The sequence below is a fragment of the Malaclemys terrapin genome, chromosome 2 (assembly GCF_027887155.1).
Source record: "Malaclemys terrapin pileata isolate rMalTer1 chromosome 2, rMalTer1.hap1, whole genome shotgun sequence".
Lineage (NCBI taxonomy): Eukaryota > Metazoa > Chordata > Testudines > Emydidae > Malaclemys > Malaclemys terrapin.
Window position 1 is genome coordinate 140,302,067 of NC_071506.1, and position 20,444 is coordinate 140,322,510.

Here is a 20,444-nt window from a genome sequence, read left to right on the forward strand (position 1 = left end):
TCCCTCCAAGGAACATTGAAATAGATACAGAGCTAGTCATTTCCCCTCAGTCATGGCAGGTAGGGGATAGGTATTGTCCAGAGGGACAGATTGGGTCCCCATGATTCATAGGTAGAGGGGAGTATTTGTAAGCACAGTTCCCTCATGCCCATGTGTAAGGGCCAAGCTGCTTCCACAGTACCACTCTCCCTTCTCCAAGCTGGACAGGGCAAGCTAGGCATGGAGCTAGGAAGACCATGTTGGGGAACTTGTGACACACGAGGGTTCTGGACAAGTGAAAGCAATAGATGGTGGGGTTGAGGAGAAGGGAGCACCAGGGGTACCAAAGATACAGGGATGTGGTTAATTAGAGTTTTCATGTCATCAGCTTACAAAAGGGATGGGTGTGGGGCGTGGGGTTGGTGGAAGGCAGCCAATGCCAGGAATGGGTTGTCAGTCTCAAGCGTAAGAGAGACAGAAAACTTGAAAGGTCTTTGTTTAAAAATGAAGGTGCTAACAGTAGTTCCAGCAAACAAAAGGAAGTATTTCTTCACACAATGCACAGTCAACCTGTGGAACTCCCTGCCAGAGGATGTTGTGAAGGCCAAGACTATAACAGGGTTCAAAAAAGAACTAGATAAATTCATGGAGGATAGGTCCATCAATGGCTATTAGCCAGGATGGGCAGGAATGGTGTCCCTAGCCTCTGTTTGCCAGAAGCTGGGAATGGGCGACAGGGGATGGATCACTTGATGATTACCTGTTCTGTGCATTCCTTCTGGGGCACCTGGCATCGGCCACTGTCAGAAGACAGGATACTGGGCTAGATGGACCTTTGGTCTGAACCAGTATGGCCGTTCTTATGTTCTTAGGTTCTTATGTCCCTGCTTCTGAGTCACCCTGGCATTGTGAAAGCAGAGGCAATCTCAATTTCCTGTTTATAATTGTTTTTATCTCCCCTATTGCAGAAAGAGAGACCCACACAGACAACACTAGGGGACCCTTAACTGACTGTGCAGGGAAATTGCAACATGGACACAAAATTCTCTCCTGAGTTATCAAAATTTTGACAAACTATTTTATGACAGCAGTGGAAGCCCAATTCAGCTCTCAGTTACACCTGTGTAAATCTGCAGTGACTTCACTGACTTTGGTGAGAGAGAGAAGCCCCAGGCTTGTCTGGTGAGCAAATGGATGGGCTGAATGAGCTGCCCATCCCCTGGATTTAATAGCAGGTTGGGTTTAGGTTTGCGGTAGCTACTGCTGGGTCTCCAGTTCTCAAGGCAGAGTTTGGGGTCGTTTTCCAGTCCTTTATCTAAGGCTGGTGGTTGCTATGGGAGCCTGGGAGATGTTAGGCTCATCTGTTTGTTTTTCTGTGCAGAGAACTACAACTCCCTATCCTCAGAAGACCCAGACCCTGATCATCTGAGCTTCCCCGAAGTGACTGACAGTCTTTCAATGGGAGGAGGACTTCAGAACTTCTCCAGGCCACCTGTACTAGCTACAGGCTCAGCTTGGCTCATACCTTCTGGCTCAAACCAGCCCATTCAAGCTAACCCAGGAAACACCAATGCTTTTACATATCACCCTTCAGAAACAGGCCTATGGCCAGAGGTACGTGGCACTGGGGCACAGATACAGATCTCCAGTTCAGCTGCTCCGTACCCCACCGTCTATGAATGGGGAGTGAAGGGTCATTCCTATGGGGCTGCAGCGATCTCTGCACACTTCCCTGTAACGCTCGTAGCCCAGGAAGTGCCCAGCCCTGCTCCTTCTGCACCATCTCCGTTTAACAACGCCAGCAGAGTCAGCCCCATGGGCCACCTGTATGGGCGTATTCAGCCTTCCGCAAACGCTCGCCTCATGCAGATTCAGCCCCCGATTACATCAGTGCAGGCTCATCAAAGCCAAGGCCGTGGCCAGCAAGTTCCTTTGCAGGACTGGAGAGGAGCCTACCTTTACAACCGTGACATGAGGGGTCAGGAGTCAGGAGAGATGGGCTCCATCGTGAAAAGAGGCAGGGTCATTAAAGTGCCAGCCAACGCCCAGAGTGAAATGGTTCTGCTCCTGAAAGCCATCCAGCCAATGGGCACCCGCCCTTCCTCTTCGGCCAGTTTGTACTATCCAGTTTCAGCCCAGCCCAAGGATTCCCACGCCATCGATCCAGGGTTCAAAGGTGAGCAGTGAGCTGAGGAAAGGAACATTCAGTTGCCCATTCTGTCTATGTCCCTGTCTTTGGTATATGCACAATGCACATTACTTATCAAAGTATCTAAGCACAGCAGGTGAGTGGGGTTAAAACCTTCATCTAAGGTGTAGGGAGAATGGACCATTTGCTGGTGGGACGCATGATGAAGTAATTAAGGGAGGGTCTAATCTAAAGTATACTGAAGTCAAGGGGAGTCTTTTTGTGGGCTCAAAAAGGCTTTGGATTAGGCCATTAATGAATCCATGGGGAGAGTATTAATAGTCAAGCTAAGAGGTTCTTCAGGAGTACTTATAACGGGGGTCCCTGTCTGCTAATATAACATACTTCCTCATTCTGGGAAGCCCCTGTTGCTGGGTGGTGAATCTTTCATACTTCAATTGCTCCATTGTCTTGAGACCTGAACTTACTGAATTTACTGGGTCCTGTGGCACCTTTAAGACTAACAGAAGTATTGGGAGCATAAGCTTTCGTGGGTAAGAACCTCACTTCTTCAGATGCCCACGAAAGCTTATGCTCCCAATACTTCTGTTAGTCTTAAAAGTGCCACAGGACCCTCTGTTGCTTTTTACAGATTCAGACTAACACGGCTCTGATACTTGAATTTACTGGGAGATTTTCCATTGACTTCCTTGGGCTTTGGATCAGGTCCTGAGCGATTAGAGGTGAAGACGAAGGATCCATTCACACAGGGCTGGGAACTGTGTTCCCTGAATCATTTTTAAGCCTGGTTTTAAAATGATTAAGGATAATTCAGGCTGGAAAGATAGCTTGGCTGGACAATGGATATGGGGCCAGACTCTTCTGAAGCTGAGGATGTCTCAGTCAATTGGACTTGAACATGGTTTCTACATATAGTTTGGCTTCGCTCACGCTATGTTTGAAATGAATCAGCCTCAAATGCCCTGAGCTGACAGTGCATAAAGGGAGTTTATAATGGCAGGAAGAGAAACCCTTCTATTTCCTGACCAAGTAGATAGTTGCTGGCAACAGTGGAGACAGAACTCAGATCCTCCTGCTCCTACAGAGCTCCACTGCTAGAGCAAATTTCTACTAGCCGTTAGTGGTATGGGGGCCTATGACACACATTTCAGCCGTTCTGAGTATATCCACCAGAGGGCACTAGCCAGCTCATTGCAATACTGTCATAAATTGAGCCAGGTGAAATTTTTTGGTTGAAAATTTTTGGCCAAAAATGCAAATTTAGGGCAACCAAAATAACTAATGAATTCATGTCCAATTTGCCAAATTCTTTCAGTTGGGAAAAAAAATTCAGAGTGAATGAAATGTTTCATTTTGAAGTTTTGGAAACATTTCAGTTTTTCTCTTCCAAATGACATTTCATCTCAAAATCGCCTTCATTTTTGGATGAAAAAAATGGGTTAAACAAAAAAACCAGAAATGAAAAGAATGTTTTTTCCATTGTTTTTGATTCAGCCAATGAACTGAAAAAAAAAAAAATCGTGAATTCGGACAGCTTTCATCATCAAGCACTAAACTGTGGTAACGGAGGTGTAGCAACATTCCAGTTTGCTCATACGTATTCAGTGTTGGGCAGCAGATAGCTGGATCCTGTTATTATGGATATGCTAATTCTGCCACAGCGTTCACTTCTGTAGAGGCACTCCTCACTGAGCTTGACTCCCTGGTCTCCCCCAGACTATTGATATTATAACGAAGTACGACTCTGAAACCAAATACACTGACACAACAATGAACCTATAGGTTGATCCAGCGCTTGAGTCTAACTGAAGCCCCATAGTGAGACTTCAGTGGCCCACAAACCTTATGCTGCCCCTCTGCACAGGGGGGAATTTCACCCTTAGTACAGTGTGTTGGATGCTGTGGTTGCCCTGCCGTGCCCAGACACAACAGCTTCTGCTTCATGTGTCGCTGACTTTTCCTGATTCTTTCCTTTCAGGGGCGGATCCCTTGCCTGGAACACTGCATGAGCCCAGGACCTTCTGCCTACAACCAGGCTCAGCTCCGCAAGGAGGCGGAGTGAAAGCGATCAGCCCAGAGATGCTTCCTGAGGCCTTGGATGGGTCTCAGATGCCTCAGGGATCACAAGGGCCACCACTGTTCCCCTTAGAAATCCCTGATATTAACAAGCTAATGGCTTGCATTGAGTCTGTTCAGGCAACTAGCTCTCTGTCACACAGCGACAGGCTCGTTGGTCCCAGGCAGGTCCCAGGAGGCGATTCCCTCCAACAGATGCCTCTAGGGAAACACATTTCTCAGGAGAGTGTTGGGGGAAAGAATATCATCAAACCTCCACTCGCCACTGAATCCCAGGATGGAGCTTCACGTCCCGCACCTGGGAAGGGCAAATCGCCCAGGAAAGCTTCAAAGCAGGCAGAACCCTCGGCACTTCCTGCCACTGCGCCCCCAGTGAGGTCTGACAAGCCTTCTGCTGAGCGTGGACCCGGACTCGCTGATCCCCAGAAATTAAGAGCAAATCGTTCCGAGATGCCAACAGCTACTGATCTAGCCCAGCCCTCTGAAGAGGACCAAACAATGGGCGCTAAGAGGCTCGGAGATGAGAAGGAGACAGCATCAGAGGATCATCTCCCTGAAGATCTGTGGGAAGGGAATCTGGAGAACCATCACCCTGCTGAGAACACCACTGACACCAGAAGTGTAACCGCCTTAGGGGACGGGAAAGAGAGTCCATGCGCTGACTCGAAACAGAGGACAACTGACCTCAATAGGCAGCCTCCATGGAAACCGGTAGACCAGGCAGATGTTTCTAAGCCTGAAGAGCGGCCGCACAAAAGACTAAGCAGCTCAGAGAATGATAAGGGGAAAAGTACAAATCAAGGCAGGGGAAAATTAAAACCGGACGATAAACAACCTGGAAGTCAAGAGGGTGGGAAAATCTTCCAGACAGAACGAGAGCCTTTTAAAATGCCCCGGAGCCACCTGGGGCTACACATGCTGGAGTCTATCCAGGTTTTCCACCCATTGGGAAAGAAACTGATTCCACTGGGCCCTGCTCGTGGCGCTCCAGCTCTGCAGTCCAACAAGGCTGAAGGAAGCTCTTCCAGTGCCTGGCCAAAGCCACTGCTGGGTCTCAAGAGAGCCCCGGGGCCTCCTGAGGACCCAAAGTCAACCTGTGGTGGTAGGAGGGATGGACCATGGGAAGTCACTGGCAAACTCTGTTGTGCCCCAGGAAACACAAGGCCAGTTGCTTTAGCATCACCTAGACGTGTCGCTCTGAAGCAGGGCAGCAGCCGAGCGCCTCCCACCAAGCCCTCCTTTGGGAAGGACCTGCCTCCGCCCCACGAGCGCACTCCGCTCCCTTCTCTCAGCTCCACGCCTGCCTGGCGTCCTGGAGGGGGAACCCAGCCCCCTCCTGCCATTCTGAAGAGCCGGCCCCTCCAGGAGCTGGAAGTGTCTCTGCCCATCCCCCCGGAGCAGAGAGGGGAGCGGGATGCTATGAAGAGGAGAGCACAGAAGGAGAGGGAGCTTGCTGCCCAGTACACGGCCCTGGGGAAGAGACAATTTTTTGTGGAAAGAGAGAGAGACCTGACGATAGCGGAGGAGTTTGGCTACATCTGACCTCTGTATATAGCGCTGCGATTTCCCCTCCTGCTAGTCATACCGACCAGACCCCTCTTCAGTTGTTGCCCACTCTCATCTTGGCCTTAAATTCTCTATAGGGAGAGCGGAAGATATGGCCATAGCCATGGAGTTCGGTGTCTGTAGCGTCCCAATCTATTCCGTGAGCTGGAAGCCATTTCTCTGCGGTGTATATTTCTATTTATTCATAGTCCTGTATTAAAATTCTAGGTCATTCTTGTTTCTCTGTCTACAGTTCAGTCAGACAGAGAGTTCACATTTTCAGACACATTTTAAACCCAGGTCTGCTCCACATAATTCATGGGCACCTTATGGGTGAAATCCACCCCCGTGCAAAGAGTCAGCTCAAGGCCCAGGCTCCACTTCGTTCTACGGAAGCTCTCCAGATAGAAGTAAAGTGGTGCCTGGGCCACTGTTTAAACATTCAAGCACCGGATTCTCTTCTCATTTCCACTAGTTTTACACCAATGCAACTATTGACTTGAGTGGGGATACTTCTGATTTACACCAATGTAGGGGCGAGAAGAATCAGACCATAAAGGGTTAAGAGAGTGACCCCACCCCCACTGAAATCGATACACCTCTACCTCGATATAACGCTGTCCTCGGGAGCCAAAAAATCTTACCACATTATAGGTGAAACCACGTTATATCGAACTTGCTTTGATCCGCCGGAGTGCGCAGCCCCGTCCCTCCGGAGCGCTGCTTTACCACGTTATATCCGAATTCATGTTATATCACGTCGCGTTATAGCGGGGTAGAGGTGTACCAAGACCCCGATTGACTCAGGTGGTGCAGTAATTCACCCTGACGCAGAGATGCAAAGCTCATTTGTGAGTCAGTTTCCAGACACCATCTTGCCTTGCACCGAATTAAAAACTGACCAAGGGCCTGATTCTGATCTCCCTGATGTTGCCTTTATTTTGCAGTTACTCGTGATTTGCACCAGTGTAAATGAGAGAGAAATAAGCCCACTGGAAGAACTCAATGCGGCTGCACTGATATAAAAGCCGAGCGAGATCAGAATCCCGTCCAGTGGGATTTCTGCTGAAAAGAACGCGGGATTGATCCCATAATGCTGCTGTGCGTTCTTTTTTTCTGCTTCTCCAACTACAAAGTTGCATGATCATTTGGCTTCTAACAGTTGTTATACAGCCACTCGATTTAACTGCCGGACATTTAAAATGTCGCTGTCATGGTTATAGGGCCAGCTGCGCCATTGTCCCCTTTCTTGGTCTCTCTGCGGGTCCATCCACCTCCACTGCAGTGGGGCAGTGCAAATGGCAGCTCGTGTAGATGTACACGCATCAGCTGTACCCTAAAAACAGACAGCAGCGGTCAGGGCTGTGCAAGCGATTGCCCGCCCAGGGGGATCAGGCGGTCTGCAGCCTGCTCTGCTGCGTCCTCACTGTTATTTTTAGCGAGCTCGCGAGATTAAAGCAAGTGCAGGTACATCTACATGAACTGCAATAGCACCCCAACTGCAGTGAAGATGTACCCAGAGCGTGCCCTCCTCAGGTGTCGCTCCCTGGGCCTTCACCCCTCTACAGGTGGAATCCCACGATTTCCCCTCTCTCAGGTCCTAGGCTACAGGACCCTGTTTATCAACCAGGCTTACCCTGCAGGATTTGGATAACTGCAGTTCTTCCCTTCACGAGCTTCTGGCCAGCAGTGAATACAGTGGCCAGGCAGCCTTCTTAAAATAAAGGATTGTTTAATCTTAACAGCAGGAAGTAAGCATAGCATAAGAGAAAAGGATTTTTAAAACAACACCAAGTTTACATTTATGTCTATCTAGAGTTCCAGACAGGCCTAACTTAAACCCAGGGTCTCAGTCTGTTCCCCTTAGCTCTCTCTGCCCCTGTCCTCGAGGGCTGGTCTTTAGCTCCAGCCCGAGTTCTTTGCTTCCTCAGCTCACACCCTTGGACCTGCTGCCCCAAGCCGGTCTGGTGAGCTCCCAAGCATCCAAAGTGAATGGCTCTTGCATTGTCTCTTGAGGGTTTGCTGGGAAGCGTCTGTCTCGTTCCACCTTCCACCCTTCCTGGGTGCATTGCCTGACCATCCTGCTATTGAATTCCCTCTATATATGAATATACTAGACATCCCGGGCAAGATACAGTAAACCTCCCCTTACGACAGTCAGATAAATATAGAGAACATTAGTATTCATAAATTATTATAGGTAGCTCCACATTTGTCATAGTAGTGACTCATTGGACACTGACAGAATAAAAGACTTTCCTATCATTAATTATTTTTAATATCAATAGGGGGTTGCATACTTTGTTGCTTATGTAGACCGAGCTGTACACCAGCCAGACCCCTCACACCCACTATGGCCAGTACCCTCCCCCAGGGATGAGGTTGGGAGGGTAGGCCAGAGTGAGAGCATGAGTCCTGTCTGGGGGCTGGCCAGAGAGGGCGTGAGATGCTTCCAGCAGCCTCATTTCCATTAAAATCAGGCCCATACCATGCCCATTGGGTGCTGCGGGCAGAGGAAGCTCTTGCCATCCAAACTCAAATCCCCAACCCCTAACCCTAACCTAGACCTAAGCCTGAGATCATTGCCTGACCCCTGTATCCAGAGCCTATATAATCATAATGCTTAGATTAGTGGAAATCAGGCCTTCCTGCTTCTCTGATTTTCACCAAATTCAACAGGGTTTGGCCCATTGAGACCAAGCAAAGTCCTTAACATTTTGGAATTGATCAGATGCAGTTTTCAAGTTTTCAGGTCGCAGACAGACGGACAACTAAAATGCCAATGTGTTGAGTTTAAGACCTCGCTTTGCTTGGACGATTAATTATGATGATCATTTCCTAACTGTATTACTGTAGCTCCTAGAGGCCCCAAACAAGATTGGTCATTCAGTGGAGTTACTCCAAAATCAGAGTTATTTGGCTTGATTCACCATTGCTTTACTCCAGTTTAACACCATTTTGACTCCATCGGGCCAAATCCTCAGCAGGTGTAAATCAGCACCGCTCCCCTGAAGTCAACAGCGCTAACAGGATTTATACTAGCTGAGGATCTGACCTGCAGAGCAAATGATTTTTAAAAAGGATAATTTGTACAGTGTCCCCATGGACGTGACAGTACTGCTAAAAAGCTCCTGTCTTCGCTTGTAGCTGTTAAAATGAAACCCTTAAGAGAGGGGTGGACAGATTTGAAAGCATCTTCTGGAGGCAACATCTCGTGGAATTATTCTGTAGATTATCAATGAAATTTCTCAAGTGGACAAGCTTGGCCATATACTGAACTTTGCCCTGCTATGACCATAGAGATGAGGCGTGATTGTGGACAGAGTGTCTAAACCCCACTTCCTGTTTGACTCAGTTTCCCTGGGAGATGGAGGTTCCCAATGAGTGGCCGGTGAAATCCCAAGTCTCCCCCCGGAGGGAGAGGGAACTTGAGCTGGCTGGGCTGGAAATGCTTCCCAATGGCCCCGATATTCCAGGGGCATCCCCAGGGGAACCCCCTTCCCAGCTCCCACCAGCCCCTGAGATCCAAATCCCACAGTGAGGCTGCTCTGGACACGCCCCCTGCACCAGGCTCTGCCCCCAGGTCCTGCTCAGAACCCCGTGCCTGTGTGTGACACCCCCACCGGGGAGGGACCTGGGGGCTCCAGAGCCCAAAGCACAAGTTTGCAGCCTGAGCGTGTCTAAGAGTGCAGAGAACTGTACTTTCATGACGTGTTAGTTGAGAGAGGACAGTACACGTGGAGGGAGGAATACAGCCTGAATGTTGCACTCTCTTGACTCTGGCTTTGGAGGGTGGCACACAGGACATGGTGTCAGAAGTGAGTCTGCTCTGCGGGGACGTGAAATCAATGTCACGGAGTGTGGGGAAGTCAGGGCCCTGCACCCCCCATTTAGGGTGACCAGATGACAACGATTAAATATCAGGATGCAGGGGCAGAGCGGGGGGAGGGCGGAGCAAAAAAAAAAAAAAAAAGCTGGAGGGGGCCCCCCCTGTCGCCGCCACACGGCAGTGGCACAGCCCCGTCTCCACCCAACTCTCGGCTCCAACCCCCAATAATACACCCCCAGCTGCCCCATCCCCTCGCTCCCGAGCCCACGCTGGGCTCCGAGCTGTGCAGCCGAGCCGCGCTCTGGGCCCCTCCTGCAGCTCCCGGCCCAGCTGCTCCCGGGCTCCATTGCTCCGGCCCCGCAGCAGAGGCTGCTCCGCTCCGCCCCACCTGGGACCCTCGCCCCCGCAGCTCCGGGCAGCCCCTCTCCGGCTGCGGGGAGCTTGGGGACCCACCCGGGCAGGGGGCGAACCAGGCAGCCGGGCCGGCCCCTCCCAGCAGGAGCGTGTCCTTCCCACGCGTGTCTCCACCCGCCGCCTGCGCCGTGCTGCCCCCGGACCCACCGCACTGCCCTGGGGGCTGCAGGGCTGGAGCAGCCTCCGCGCTGTGCTCCTGGCCCCAGCCATGGCTTGTGTGCAAACCTGGGAGGGAGGAGGAATGCCGCATGGTTGGGGAAGAGGCGGGGCCAGGGCAGGGATTTGGGGAGGGATCCAATGGGGCAGTGAGGGGGCAGGGCTGGGGGCAGGGCTAGGGCAGGGATTTGGGGAGGAGGGGGCGGAGTCGGGCGTGGGGGCCAGAGCCCCTCCGGGCTCAGCCTGTGAGCCAGAGCGAGGGCAAAATTGCTTGTTTGTCCAGTGTCCCGACCGAACATCGGTCGGGACGCGGGACAAACAAGCAAATATCGGGACAGTCCTGATAAAATCGGGACGTCTGGTCACCCTACCCCCACTTCCTGCGATTCACCGTGACTCTCAGCCAGCCAGTAAAACAGAAGGTTTATTAGATGACAGGAACACAGTACAAAATAGAGCTTGTAGGTACAGACAACAGGACCCCCTCAGTCAGGTCCATCTTGGGGGTGGGCAGGGATCTTAGACCCTATCCCTGGGGCTCCCTCCATTTCTCCAGCCAGCTCCAAACTGAAACTCTCCAGCCCCTCCTCTGCCTTTGTCTCTTTCCTGAGCCAGGAGGCCACCTGATCTCTTTGTTCTCCAACATCTTCAGTTGGCACCTTTGCAGAGGAGGGGCCCAGGCCATCAGTTGCCAGGAGACAGGGTGTCGGCCATTCTCTGTTCAGACAGCATCACACTGGCCCTCTTGGGCTCTGCAACAATCACACACCCTGATCCCCCCACCTAGATACTTAAGAAATGCCTGGGGAAACTGAAGCACCCACAGTATTCAGAGAAAACATTAAGAACATTCCGACTTCGTCACAATCAGATACCAAGAATATCGTGAAACCAAAGAGAAAAGCATCATCCTAGCGCTATACCAGATTCCTGTTCCTGAGCAGATGGACATGAAACGGGATGTGTTTAGCAATTGGGCATTCCTTAGATCACAGTGGGAAAGCTGTGAAATTGCAACAGGGCTCGCTAAAAAAGAAAACAACATAAGAGCAGCCAGGCTATTAGCTGTAATGGACAAAGGCAGCGACCTGCACCAACAGCATCTGGGTATGGCAGCAGCAGAGCTGGAGGACCCATGTAAAATCCTAGATGTGCGCCCAACGCGTTTTCAGCCCACAAAACATGTCCGATATGAACGGGATCTTTTCAAGAAGCGTCATCCAGAATCTGGAAAAACAATTCATCAATATGCAAAATGGCTGACGCAAGTGATTATTAAAAGATGAACCTAACTCATGACAGATTAGGAGTCGGGATGAAAGACGCAGGAGCAAAACAGCAAAAACTGAAGGCTTAAACACTCCAACAAGCAAAGAAAGGGCGGCGGCACACAAACAAACAGGAAATTGAATGCCAAATAGGCGGTGGGTTATCAGGGAATGTGCCAGGCTATACCGGCTTCCTCGGCATTATGCGAGAGAAGAAAGTGAAACCGTCACCGAGCAAAGCTAAACTGAAATTGTATAGTGGGCACATTCGGAATACCACTCGGACCATGTCAGTTACAAGCAGAATACCAAGGAAGAGTACTGAAACTGAAATTTCAGGTAGTACAGGCGAAACAGAAGCTACTGTTTTCTACTAAAACAAATCATAGAATCATAGAATATCAGGGTTGGAAGGGACCTCAAGAGGTATCTAGTCCCACCCCCTGCTCAAAGCAGGACCTAATCCCCAACTAAATCATCCCATCCAGGGCTTTGTCAAGCTGGGCCTTAAAAACCTCTAAAACCTTAAAAACCTCAAATGCATGCATGACACTAAATCCGAGACAAACAATTCATAAAATAGACACACAAGCAATGCAAAAATCATATCCAGAGCAGACAAAATACACTATGGCATTCCTGCAGTAAAGCTGTTAAAAGATTACCATGAGATTTTTGAAGGACCGGGCTGTCTTCTAGGCATGTTATACCTAGAAATAGAGAAAACAATTCAGCCAGTACATCAGCTGGCTCCCAGAGTACCCACTGCATTAAGAGAACAAATAATGGGAGCAATAAAGCAAATGGAAAGAGAGCGGAATTGCTGTTAAAGTGACAGAGTCCACAAGTTGGATAAGCTGCATGACAGCCATTGAGAAGACAAGCAAGCTGTGCATTTGCGTAGACCCAATCAGCTTAAACATAGCAGTATAAAGAGCTCAGTATCCGATGCCTACAACTGAAGAAATATTACCTGACTTGGCAAAAGCAAAAGTATTCTCAGTACTTGATGCCCAAGATGGCTATTGGCAAGTGTTATTGGATAAGGAAAGCACTTACCTCACCACATTCTGGGCACCAGCCGGTAGATACAGATGGCTGAGAATGCCATTTGGGATCAAACCTGCAGTGGAAGAATATCAACAAGACGTGCTAACAGGACTTGCAGGGATCAATATCATCCCTGAAGACATTCTGGTGTACAGACATGGAGACAGCATGATGGAAGCTGTGGCAGATTATGACTATAACCTCCTCTGCCTGCCAGAAAGGGGCCAGGAAAGTAAATCTAGAATTAATTACAAAGAGGATGAAATTGTGATGCACTACAGTACCATACACAGGAAACTTGATGACCTCTCATTGTCTGTGACCTCACCCTGAAAAGGCAAAAGATGGTCACCAAACGAAGGCTGAGGGGGGATATGATTGCTCTCTTTAAATATATCAGAGGGATAAATACCAGGGAGGGAGAGGAATTATTCCAGCTCAGTACTAATGTGGACACGAGAACGAATGGATATAAACTGGCCGTGGGGAAGTTTAGGCTTGAAATTAGACGAAGGTTTCTGACCGTCAGAGGGGTGAAATATTGGAACAGCCTTCCGAGGGAAACGGTGGGGGCGAAGGACCTGTCTGGTTTTAAGATTAAGCTAGATAAGTTTATGGAGGGAATGGTTTAATGGAAAAACATGATTTTAGCCAAAGGAATACCGTGCCATGGCAGGTAAATAGTATAATGGCTAACAAGGGTCAGGCTGGAGACTCTTGCCTACATGCTCGGGGTTTTACTGATCGCCATATTTGGGGTCGGGAAGGAATTTTCCTTCAGGGTAGATTGGCAGAGGCCCTGGAGGTTTTTCGCCTTCCTCCGCAGCATGGGGCAGGGATCGCTAGCAGGAGGATTCTCTGCCAATTGAAGTCTCTAAGCCACAGGATTTGGGGACTTCAACAGCAGAGTCAAGGGAAAGGGTAGGGACGGCTTTGTGGCCTGCAGCATGCAGGGGGTCAGACCAGATGATCATAATGGTCCCTTCTGACCTTAAAGTCTATGAGTCTATGAGTCTATGAGTCACATCTAAATATATTAAATCTCTTGATCAGTCTATCAAACTATTAGGATTAAACTACCTGACAATTTCTTCCAAGCCTCTCAGATGTGTGAGAACCCCTGATGTGAGGGACAAAGATGCAGTATGGACACGGGTACCTCGACATGATGCAGCCATCATAAGAATCAAGGAGCTGGTGGCCAACTATGGGTCCTTTGGTGACTGAGGAGTCCGATCCTTGAGCTGCAAACTCATTGACAGACATTGCAGGTGATGTTGGAAGGCAGGGTTGGGTCATGATTGCTGCATGACAGTCGTCTGTCCTTTCTTTTCTGGCATTTTTCTGTGACCAGGGCAAGGCGATTTGCCTCAAAAGTGAGCGTTCTTTCTCTGACAAGTCTTCGCCAGTTAGTCCTGTACTGGGCTGCTGTCTCCCAGTGCGTGGTATCGATGCCACATCTCTTGATGTTTATCTTGAGAGTGTCTTTAAAGCATTTCTTTGGCCTCCCCGTTCCTTTCTCCTTCGGTGAGCTGGGCATACAGCAGTTGTTTTGGTAGGCATGCATCAGGCATGCGCCCACAGTGCCTGCTCCACCTCAGCTGGTGCTGGGTAATCAGGGCCTCAACACTGTCATCCAGGAGGACACTGACGTTAGAGCATCAATCCTCCTGCTCTATGTTGAGGCTCTTCCGGAGAAAGTGATGATTTTTCAGATGTTTTCTGTAGGTCACCCAAGTCTCACAGCCATAAAGGAGAGTTGGGATTACCACCTCACCAATTCCCCCTTATACTGTTCCCCGTTCCCTCCACCCACTTCCTTTGCATCCATCTCTCCACCCGCTACCTCCCTTGCATCCCACTCTGATTGAAATTTTCGAGGTTCCTCCTCCCCATGAGTCCTCTTCCATCGATCCCCCTTCTCCGAACTCAATTCCCATTGTTCTCTTCCCCCCCATATTCCCATGCCCCCTGCCAACCACTGACCTTCCATCCTTCCCCTTCATTCCTTTTTAAATTTCAGTCAAGCAAGTATATGAATGAATTGCCCTTGTGATGTCTCTCACCAGCTCTTTTGATGTCCTGTTGTGGCGCTAAACTAGAGATTTAAGATTCCTTAGGAATTTGATCCATTTTATTTCTCAAAATGAAAACAGGACGTTATGGAGACTTGAATGGAGACAGTTCCACGACACTGTAGTAAAGTTGAAAAGACTGAGTTTAACACAGAATGTTAACATTTCTCAGGAAAGAAAGAGCCAGTCACTGCAAACCAAGCTCTCATTCCTCTAATCTAATCACATGGTGGTGAAATTATCACCAAATGTCATCCCCGGGGTAAACTTAATGCTAATATTACATCCTCAGTTAATTACACAATAGTGGCATTACACTAATTCTCTACTCTCTGAGTAGGCATTTTTGGTGCCAACAGAGACTTATGTATCCAAGGAAGAAAGTAAATAGGGAAGTGTTATTTACCCCTTCAGATAACATAGGAATTAGAGATCACCTGATATAATGAATAGGCAGCAGGTTTAAAACAAGCAAAAGGAAGTACTTCTTCACACAACACACAGTCAGCCTGTGGAATTTGTTGCCAGAGGATGTTGTGAAGTGTAAATGTATAATTGGGTTCAAAAATAATTAGATAAATTCATGGAGGATAGGTCCATCAATGGCTATTAGTCAAGACGGGCAGGGATGTATCCCATGCTTTTGATGTCCCTAAATCTCCAATTGCCCAAAAGTGGGACTAGACAACATAGGATGGATCACTTGAAATTGCCCTGTTCTGTTCATTCCCTCTGAAGCATCTGGCACAGGCCACTGTCAAAGACAGGATACAGGACTAGATGGACCATTGGTCTTACCTAGTATGGCCATTCTTAGGTTCTTATGTTCTCATCCTCAATATAGATCCTTCACTTGCCAGCCCAGTTATATGCCACACAACTTTAACACTACTTAGATTAAGTACCATCAAAATATGTTCCAATCAGCAATTTGTGAGACTGTATACCCCATAATAATGCTCCCATTACAATGTGGAGAATTAGACAATTGTGTAATTGCTGAATGACAGAAAGGGTGTCAATTTAATTCAAGATGGCCTTGCCAGGTAACGAAATTATGTCATGGACAGAACCTTCACCTTAAATGTACTAATATCACACTCTGAGAGAACCCACTGAACCCACCCTAGACTGCTGCTAAATTAAAGTTATTTTAATTTCTCTTACCCTTCGAGTATCAGCATATTGATAACCTGCAATCCTATTCTTAATATACTATAAAAACTTGAATTTCTATGGCAAAGGCCCAACACTGGGAAATCTGGTACTCTAAACATCACTTCAAGTTTCTGTATCTCTTTAAGGAACTGTCTCACTTGCTGATGATCACAAATCATGTGTCCAGGCTCCATTTACTTTAGGTATTAAGGTATTACTTCAGGTACTGTAGATAAACACACCTCTCGTTAGAATCATCCTATAGTTAACTAGTGTAGCAAGTTATTCAGTCTCAGCCCATTGCGGTCACTTAGTGAGAATATTATTTCTAGATATTTACTGACAAGCATTCTTGCTGGCAAACTACAAATATATTTCACTCCGATAACATTCCCAGACCTTATAAATCAAGTACACACCATATGAGTATTTAGATTAATGCAGATCCATGTCACTGACACAGAACATAGTATGCATAGGAGAGAAGTCTCTTTGTTACTTATCGGTGGCAGCTGGTACAATGGGAGTTTCCAGATCAATTTACCAATTCACGATGATGGTGTCTCTAGAGGTAGATGCGTAGAAGATGCAAGTCAGTTTGGGAGTTGTTCACTTGAGATGATATGAACAGCTCCGATCCGGTTCTTTCCCAGTATCGCTGTGGGTTTCCTTCCCGAGGATGTCAAGTAGAAAGAGTTAATAAAGAGTCATCTCACAGTTTGCTTGTAGCAAGTAATTGATAGTTACCAGCAGGAGGTGCTACCCAGAAGCCAGTCAACAAAGTCCTGCTTTTCTTGGCATTCTGGTGTCCCTGTGTCCTGGACGTGAAAGAACAGTGTTTTGATGGCTGATGGATTCTTCTCTAATAAGAACTTTGGTGGGTTGTCTGATGGCAATTTTTAATTTTTTGCAAATCTGACCCAGCCAGTCATGACACAGTCCCCATCTCTCATGAGGAATTGTGATTGTCCAACCCTAATCTTCTTCCCCTGAGGGGTTACCTTTTCATCATCCAATGAGATGAAAGAAATGTCTCTGGGAAGGGATAGACTAGACCCAGAAGCCCCTTGCTGGAGGCCTCAGGGTCCTGCCACATCCCATCCCAAAGAGGAGCAGAAGAGAAGTCCACCAAGTGGCCTAGAGTGGCTGTAGGTGAAGCAGCCAATCAGAGGAGCTGCAGAAGCAGCCAATGAGTGGCCAGGAGGGTCATATAAAAAGCAGCAGCAGAGCCCGAGTCAGTCAGTTGCTGCCTGGATCTGGAGGAGAGGTCTGGGTTCCTAGCTGACTGAAAGAGCAGCAGAACCACAGACAGCTCAGTGCGGGCAAGGACCTGGGGAGCTAAGAAGGAGATCCTGGCTGGATGCTGGGACTGAGCCCAGGGAGGGCTGCAAAAAGACAGTGTCTCCAGGGAGGAAGCCCTGGGGGTATGGCCCCATTCCAGGGCCAGGAGAAAGTAAAGACTGTATACCCTAGAAGGGATATGTTCTGTTCCACTGACAGCCAGCCAGAGGACTGAGTCACTGAGCACCTTCGAAGAAACCATTGACCCCGGGGGAGGAGGGAAGGGGGGCACTTGTGAGAGGTGGATGCCACCCCATTCCACGAACTGCGTGGGTGCCAACCCTGTTACAATCTCCCTTAGAGTTTTGCTTGTGCCACCAGAGCTCAAGGCTCATCAACTTCATGTGAAACTCATTATGGGCTTTTCCTTGGTTCTTATTTGAAGACCTTAGTAGTGAAAGTGTGGTTGAATACCTGCCAAGGACACCTTGGGACTGTTTGTGGAAGACCCTTGAAGCCCTCGGTTGGGTGGTATCCATCTCCTTGGTTACTCTTGCAAGCCTCTGTTTCTAGGCTGACAGTCCTTTCTAGAAGTCTCCATTTTTGTCTCGCTGATCATTTGCAGCTTTCTCATCTTCTTCTTCGGTCCTCTAAAGCTCGATCCATACAAAAGGCAGAACTAACTTAGCTATTTTCTCTTGGCTTGGCTCGGTAGCAGAGCAGAAGAAAGTTAACGAAATAGCAAGCCACAATAGCTGTGTGCATCTGCACCTACTGCTGGTTGTCCTTTTCAGTCATGCCATTACAATCGCCCGTGCCTCTGTTTCAAAGCTGGGTCTGTGTTTTACTTTTCTAGCAACTAACTCTCACTAGTCAAGTGATGAGTGACCTGTGATCAGGCACTCAGTTGCAAGACACTTGAGTTTGGTCAGACCTAAAATACTTACCACTGGCTTTACGACCATAATCACATGGCAGAGTTCATCCATTTTAGTATCAACAGTAAACTGGCCAATAAATTCATTTTGGGGAGCACTGAAACTATTCACAGATTCAGGCTGAATTTGGCAAATAGTTCCAGCTGAAAAAACCTGAACATTTTTTTTTTGGAAATGTCAAAATGAACCATTTCAACCCTTCAATTTGAATCAACAGTTGAAATGTTTCATTTCAAATCTCTTTGTTTTTTTATCTCATTGAGAGAAATTGAAAGATTCAGTTTCGGTTCAATACTAATAGATTTTTGGTTCAGCTACTGAACCAAAAAAAAATCAATTATTTGCTCAGCTCTCTACCTGTTCACCTTTCAGGACTGGGGCTGTATTGCTCCCCGGTTGCTTCCAATTCATTGAATCATAGAATATCAGGGTTGGAAGGGACCTCAGGAGGTCATCTAGTCCAACCACCTGCTCAAAGCAGGACCAACACCAACTAAATCATCCCAGCCAGGGCTTTGTCAAGCCTGACCTTAAAAACCTCTAAGGAAGGAGATTCCACCACCTCCCTAGGTAACCCACTCCAGTGCTTCACCACCCTCCTAAACCAACTTAAACCTCCCTTACTGCAACTTGAGACCATTACTCCTTGTTCTGTCATCTGGTACCACTGAGAACAGTCTAGATCCATCCTCTTTGGAACTCCCTTTCAGGTAGTTGAAAGCAGCTATCAAGTCCCCGCTCATTCTTCTCTTCTGCAGACTAAACAATCCCAGTTCCCTCAGCCTCTCCTCATAAGTCATGTGCTCCAGACCCCTAATCATTTTTGTTGCCCTCCGCTGGACTTTTTCCAATTTTTCCACATCCTTCTTGTAGTGTGGGACTCTCACCATCTGAGGGCACCAATGAGCTAGAGGAAAAGAAATTCCATTTCCAAAAAAGGTCTTTTGAGGTTGTCTCCAAAAACAAGCTGGAAATCCCTGTGCTGGTTTTTTTGATGCCAGAGAAATAGCAAATCGGTGGGCGATAACACTGCAGCTTATGGTCCTTCAGATTTCTGTTTAATGTTGGTTAAAACTAGAAGCTCACACCATGATGAGCATTAGCTAGATGGATGATAAAGTGTGTACGTATGGTGATAGACAGATCCAAAAACAAAAGGTCGGTGAAAAATACTTTACATCACTCTAGTGTCTTTCATGCAAGGATCTCTAAGCACCTTCCAAAACAGTAACTCATTCAGCCCCGCAGCCCTGGGAGACAGGCCAGCATTATTATCACCATTGTATGTATGGGGAAACTGAGGTACAGAGCGGTTAGCAGCCTGATTTTTCCAGTGGTGCCAAGGACTTGCAGTTCTCACTGAAATCAGCAGGTGCTGAGAGTGCCCACCACCTATCAGCAGTAGGCAATAAATGATGTACCCAAAAAGAGTCGGTGGTGGAGCTGAGAGAGAACCCAGGAGTCATGATTCCCTGCCCTGAGCTCTAACCCTTAGACGCATTGAGGGCAAGCCTGTAATCGCCAGCAGTTACTTCTTTCACACTTCACCAGTCCCCACACCATATGGCAGCAAGTGCAATGGGCTGAGCCTTGGGGTGGGGTGTGTACGGACACCTCACTCTGGCAGAGAAACCTCTGGCATCTGAGCTGGAAATAAGTCACCCCTGCAGGTCCAGCAGGCCCAGACCATGCACAGTGCTGGGGGGAGGCAGCTCTCTCCCTCCTCCTCCATGGGAAGCTGCCTGAACAAGCACCCTGCCCCAGGCTTGTTGGTGAGTAAGCACCCAGTCGGCAAGTCTGTGCTGGCCCCCAGAGTGGGAACGCCAGAGTCACGCCTGGAGCCCGTTCGTATCTCTCTCCGCTCCACTGCTTTCTCCTCCCTTCTGCCCACCTGCTGGCCATGTACCAGGCTTTCCACTATATGGTAGCAGCTGGGCCCAGGTCAGATTCTGGCTTACTCTGTCCTCCCTCCGCCATATTGTTCCTGAACCCCAGGACAGTGGGTGCTCTGGCTGGTCACCCAGAGGTGGGTCAGTGCCACACAGAGAATCTCTCAGATCCCCTCCTGAGTCAAACCTTGGCCCTGAAGTGTCTTTCCTGGATTGCTGGCAAGAGAGTCAGTTTGTGAGCTCCACGGAGCAATGTTCTCTGTGCCCACACCTGGGCAGCAATTCCTGAATCGGCACCTGTATGGGGCTGGGTTGCTTTTGACACAGCTTCATGCCCCGTTGTGACTCTGTTTCCCTTGTGCAGCTTGGTTATTCTCAGGCCTCTCTGCTTTTGTGCCTTCTGCTGTGTGTTTCCCACACAGAGCTGAGGTTTGGCTTTTCTTTTCTTGTATTAAAAACAAACATAACAAAATATACATGACCGTCTCAGAATACATGAACTTCTCGGAATATATGAACCATTTGCTGCCCAGCCTTAGCTATACTTTAAAGGTTTAATTCTCTATAATATGAATGGTTACAATAGAAATCAATTATTTGTATACACGAACCAACGTTGCTTATCAAAATCCAACTA